At 53.2% G+C, this 5,961-nt stretch overlaps 1 long non-coding RNA gene across 1 annotated transcript; it reads left to right on the plus strand.

Annotated features, from left to right (window-relative positions):
- Positions 1-556: 556 nt before the first annotated feature.
- LOC134473764 (uncharacterized) lies at positions 557-5,650 on the plus strand. Its single transcript, XR_010044194.1, has 3 exons — positions 557-1,544; positions 1,759-1,945; positions 2,068-5,650. It is a non-coding gene; the product is annotated as an uncharacterized LOC134473764 (long non-coding RNA).
- Positions 5,651-5,961: the final 311 nt, after the last annotated feature.

Consider the following 5,961-nt stretch of genomic DNA (forward strand, 5'->3'; position numbering starts at 1 on the left):
CTGTGTCACTGTTTTGTTTATGACCCAGCATCCACAGAAAAGTACAGGAGGCTTGGGATCAACATTCTATTTCTGGCCTGTGTGTGACCCTCGGTGTTTGTGTCTTCCTCTTGCGTGTCTTTTTCCAGATTGCTCAGCTTTGCTTACCTTTCCCCTCCACCCTCCACTGACTTAGTCTTAGTCACCGCGTCGTCAGCCCCCTGCCTGCTCCCTGGCCTTGGTCCTACCTCCTTGCCCCCGAAAGACTCTACCCCGCCCCCCTCAAGGCCCAGCTCACCCTGCCCAGGGCCCCAGAACTCCTCTCGCACATTATTAGCTGATTTCCTAGACTGAGATCTTCCTTGAAATCTGGTCATTCAGTTCCTCTCTCTGCAGCTTTCCAGGAGCCAGGGCTGGCACAGAGCCTGCCGGCCGGAAGTCAGCTTCCTGGGCTGCCTGGCGGGCTGGGCACTGACGTCACCTCCCCCTGGCGGAAGCCGTTGCCCAACCCGAGGGGATCCATGCCAACCACATGTTCTCTGCACTCTCCCGGATCCCACAGGCATTCTCCCAGACAGGAGGCCACTGACAGCAGCCGGGGGCACCCGGCCTCCAGGCAGTGCAGCTCCAGGCCATCTGCAATGGGAGCCCCGGGTGCTAATGCAGGCAGGTTCCAGAGTCTGAGTAGGAGCCCGCTGTGCCCTTGTTTCTGACCTCTGACAAACCACCGGCCTCTTTGGGAGATTTTAAAAACTATGAATAATAATACTTACCTCATAGCACTATTATTACACAGGCTGCAACCACAGGCTCCACTACTGAGGAGGGGGTGAGGTCATCCTGTGGAAGGATTCGGAAGCCTGAGGCCGAGGTGATGCAAAGTCTGCTGGGCCGGAGCCCAGTCCTGGGCAGGTGGAGCGCTCACTGTGAAGGCCCTGGGCCCAACCCCAGGACTCTGAGGAAGCGAGGGGGAGGCAGGGAGACAGACCCACACAATACCGGTACCACAGTCTGGGGGTGGGGGTGAGTGAGTACCAGTGTGTCACCATGAGGCGGGGCAGGAATGTCCCCCAGGGCCCCTGTCCACTCTGCAGGCCAGGGCATGCAGGCCGCTCAGGAGACCCCACACCAAGGGATGCTGCCCCACCCTGTCCACGCAGCAGGCAGAGCAGAGCAACTCAGATCCGAACAAATGACTTCCCTGAGGAGCCCTTGCCGTCCATGGGTCTGAGGGAGGCCTCCCTTCTAAAGCCGACCTGTGGGCCCCTGCTGTGGCCCAGCCCCACCTAACCTGGTCCCCACATCCGGTGCCCCAGGGCACAGCTGCTCCTCCCCCACTACCCTCGCCCTGCTGATGCCCAGCCCCAGAAGCAGCCACCAGAGTGGGGGCCTGGCTCCCCATCTCCTCCCTTACTCCTTGAGGGCACTTCTGCCACTGCCAGGGCAGGTGGATAAAAGCCCTGGAAGTGGGCGGCCGGAAGAGGGGGCTGGAAGTGCTGACGGCCAGGCCTGTCTGTTCCTGCGGGACCAGGGATGATGTGAGAGAGGAGCTTCCGCTCTCCCAGGTGAGGCTGCTTGTTGGTTTGTTTCTTTGGTTTTTGTTTTGTTTTGTTTTGTGGTAAAGGGGGTCAAACCCAGGGCCTTCGCCCCGTTCTACACCCCCAGCTGTGTTTTATTTTTACTTTTTAATTCAATTTTATTAATACGTTTTAGATATACATAACAATCACATTCGGCTGGTTGTATACACCTTTGTCACTAACTGTCACCTGTTATTAGGCAGGATTCACTCTCCCAGGAGCAGCAGCTAGGTGAGGTCACTGTCCTGCAGCACAGAGGGAGAACCCATTGAGCAACCCAGCAGAGGTTTCCTTGCAGCGATCCCTAGGGCTCGGGGGCAAGAGAAGACTTCTTCGCTGGCTGAGCCACACTGACCTCGCCGTTGACAGCCCGAGTGTCAGGCTCGGTAAGTTTATAGCTCTCTAACTTGGGCACAGGCAGTGTCTCCTGGTCTCATCCTTGAACAGTGTTAGAAATGTGTTTAGTATTAAAAGTATAAGTTTAAAAATCTCCTCTACTTTGAAATAGCCTCTGCACCTCAGCCTCCTGGAGTGCTGGGGACACGGCCACAGAAAGCAAGCCTGGAACTCATGTGGACCAACGGAGACAAACCAGCAGCAGCAGCCCTGGGAAGCCAGAGCAAGGCAGGGGGCCTTACAATCCCAGATTTCGAGTTACGCTATGAACCCCAGTGATAAATACATAAATCAAACCAACAGCAACCTGCTCCTGGCCCAAAGACGGACACACGGACCCACAGGCAGAACAGAGGATGCAGAACCAACCCCAGCGCACTCACGTGTCTGAGCTTTGACAAAAGGGCCAGAAATGTCCATGGAGGGAAGTTCACCTCCACCAAGACGGTGGAGGGGCCACGAAAACGAACCGGCCCAGATCTGCTGCCATGCACTAGACTAACATCAGAACGGTTTAGGTGTCCCAGTGTTAAGGTGGGAACAACCTGCTGGAAGATAAAATGGGTAACATTTTTTAAGACATAGGCGTAGGCAAGGAATTTCTGAATAGAACCCTAAGTATACAAGAAATAACATCAAGAACCAACAAATGATAGAAATAAAGGAGATGCCAGGAGTTAGCTCAGCGGTTCAAGCACTTGCCTGGTAAGCGTGAGGTCGTGAGTTCAATCCCCAGTACCAGAATAAAGAAGTTAAAAAAAATTGGCAACTGAATTGAACAGACACTTCTCAGAAGAAGGATAAAGGCCAATGAATACATGGAACAGTTTACTCTCACCTGCACTAGAGAAATACACGTAAATCAACACCAAGAGTCCATCTTGCTCCAGACAGAGCGGCTGTCAACACGAAATCCAATCAGAACAGCTGATGAGGCCTGGAAGAGAGGAGCCCTCTACACTGCAGGTAGGACGTAACCCAGTATAACCGCTGTGGAAATCAGTGCTGAGAGTCCTCGAAATACTAAGACTAGAGGGCTGGGCATAGAGCTCAGTGGTACAAACACCTGCCTGGCAAGTGCAGGGTCCTGAATTCAATTCTGGGTACATCCCCCCCAAAAAAACCCTAAAACTAGAAATTCCATTCAACCCCGACATTCCCCTTTGATGGTATCCTACCAAAAGAGTTAAAACTCATCATATTACTGTGATCCACGCATACCCATGTTTACAGCTGCATAATTCACAGTAGCTAAATCTTGGAAGCTCTCTATGTGTCCATCAACAGATGCATGGACAAAGAAAATGTGGTTTTTACACACAACAGAATATTACTCTGTCATAAAAAGGGTAAGCTTGAGTCATTTGTAGGAAAACGGATGCACCTCAAGACCATGATGTAAATGCAATAAATCAGACCCACGAGCTTAAATATCTCATGGCTTCTCTTATACGAGAAACCCAAAATATAAAGGGAAAAATAAAAGGTAGATCATGGAAAATAGGGAAATAAATCCTTTACAAATGGAAGGGGGACCAAGAGATGGGGGGGAGTGAAAAAAGAACTGAGACATGTTATGTGCACATATCCCACTCCCCACAGGAATGTAGTCATTACATAGTGCAAACACGCACTAATACAAAATAATAATTCAAGAAAAAACAGATATGGTGGGCACACATCTGCTATCTCAATACCAGAGAGGCTGAGGCAGGAGATCTCCAGAGTTTGAAGGCAGCCTGGGCTACATAATGAGACCTTGATTCAAAACAACAACAAAATCTCCCTCCAAGAGATGAGAAAGCTTCCAATTCCAAAGACCACGCAGTAGGTCCCAGCACTTGGAACACAGTCTTTAAGATCTTCCAGGCAAAACCCATCTGGTCAAAGAAATCAAAAGGTCAGGCCACAGGCAGGAAAGAGGGCGCTGTGCACAGCAGGGAAAGAGGAGGCGGGAGCTGCGGTCACTGTGTGCCACGGACAGCAGCGACACAGGCAGCAGAGTGCAAACCTTCACTGACCTCCCGGTAACATCAGGACCTTCGAGGGGCTTCCGTTACATCTCAATAAAGGTAAGTAACAAGAAAGAGCAAACCTCTCCTCAAAGCAAAAGTATTTGCTGTGCAAAAGATGCTGTCATGAGGAGGAGGAGGACAGAAGAGGGAGAAAGCACTGGCAAAGCGGGGCCCAAGGCGGGCGCCCAGGGTGCAGAGGGCGCTCGAAACCCAGCAGCAAGTGGGCAGCAAGTCGACCGAGAAGCAGGCTAAGGCCAAGCGTGGCACCGTGCAGCCACGGGCCCAGAGCTTGGGAGGCTGAGGCAGAAGGGCTGCATGGGCCTAGGAGTTGGAAACCACCCCAGAAACAGTGACACTGGAGCAGACATACGCTCAGCATAGAGCTGAGAAGGGCAGGGAGGATGCCGAACCTCGGCCTCCGGGAAATGCACGTTAAAGCCACGGTGACTGCCACGGCAGGTGTGTCAAGGTGGCCACAGTAAATAACACCCTGGAGCCACCAAGCGCTCCAGGAGCAGAGGGCCAGGACTCCCGTTGCTGGTGGAGCCTTCTCACCACGGCATGGCAGTGCTTTGTAAGCATCCACCTGCTTTGTTTGGTTCTGTGGCACCAGAATGGAACTCGAGGCCCTCGCCCTGAGCTGCACCCGGTGCATTTTTATCCTGAGATAGTGTCTCGATAAATTGCTAAAGTTGTCCAGGCTGGGCTCGCTCTTGGAACATTCTGGCCTCTGCCTCCCAGAGTGCTGGGATTACAGATCGTACTGAGACACCACAGCACACACCTCCTACGGGACAGTCATAGTTACCTTCAAGACCCTGAGAGCCAGGGTGCCAGTGGATTAAAGAGGAGAGGTTGACTTTGGCTCCCATCTCAACCCACCCGAGCAGAGAGAGGGAGGCACGGCCCTCATCACCTTCACAGACACCCCCCTCAACAGCCTCTGTGCCCCCCATGTGCCCTGCCTCTGAGGGCCCAGGCTTGGCTATCGAGGAATAAACCACGGCCCTGTACGCATCCCTGAGAGAAGCAAAACTTCACGAACACAAGGTGTGCGTAGCAGACTCATGAGTGTTTGCCAAAAAGTGAATCACAGTGAAAAGTGGATGGTTTAACCTGCCTATCCCACGGAATACCACCCACCCACCCACCCACAGAAAGAACCCTGAATTTCCAAGGAATACAAGTTCCTAGTCGATCCTCTGAGGCATCACATTGAGTAGAAAGAAAAACAGCTGCCTCAGGTCTCACACATGGTCCCGTCCACATGAATCAGGTGGGGTCTCGAGTGCAGTCCAGGCTGGCCTCAAGCTCGTGGGGATCCTCCTGACTCAGCCTCCAAAGTCCTGGGGTCACAGGTATGCGCCATGGGCCTGGCCTTAAAACTGTATTTAAAAGAAACGTCTGGTCCTCACATTCCTACACAGAGGCCAGAGGAGCCGGTCAAGGACCCAGGCCCCATGCAGATTGTGCAGGAGGCAGCAGCTTCCCTCTGAGTGTGGCCTCAAGGTACCAGCACTCGGGTGGGCAGAGCGTCCAGCCCCAGGCCTGGGTCTCATTCACTGCCTCCTCGGAAAGCAGCTCCCGGCTGCCCCAGAGTTGAAGAATTTAGCAATCGGCTGTGTTTATTGTTGCTGTCACTTGAAAATTATAAGTACATTTTTATAATACAAAAGGCATCTGTTCCATGGTTTAAAATAAAAACAATCAAAAACAAAATGAAGCAAAGCCAGTCCTGCTCCCCAGACACCATGGCCGCTCGGCTCCTCCTCAGTCCTGAATCAGGGGTCCCTATGTGAGTCCCTGTGACCACGTCCCCATGACTCTGCTGCTGCCCAGCGGCCCTTTGTTTACAGGGGCCCCGTTTCTCCATGACAAACCCGGCCTGGGCCTAGACCTCCTGGCTGCAGCTTGGGCCCAGTCATCCCGGCCAGGCCAGGCCAGGCACCCACCGACCCCAGCCCTCGCCTGCCCCTGCTCCGGGAGCCCTG

The sequence above is a fragment of the Cavia porcellus genome, unplaced genomic scaffold (genome assembly GCF_034190915.1).
Source record: "Cavia porcellus strain 051 isolate PalLab524CR breed Dunkin Hartley unplaced genomic scaffold, mCavPor4.1 scaffold_28, whole genome shotgun sequence".
Lineage (NCBI taxonomy): Eukaryota > Metazoa > Chordata > Mammalia > Rodentia > Caviidae > Cavia > Cavia porcellus.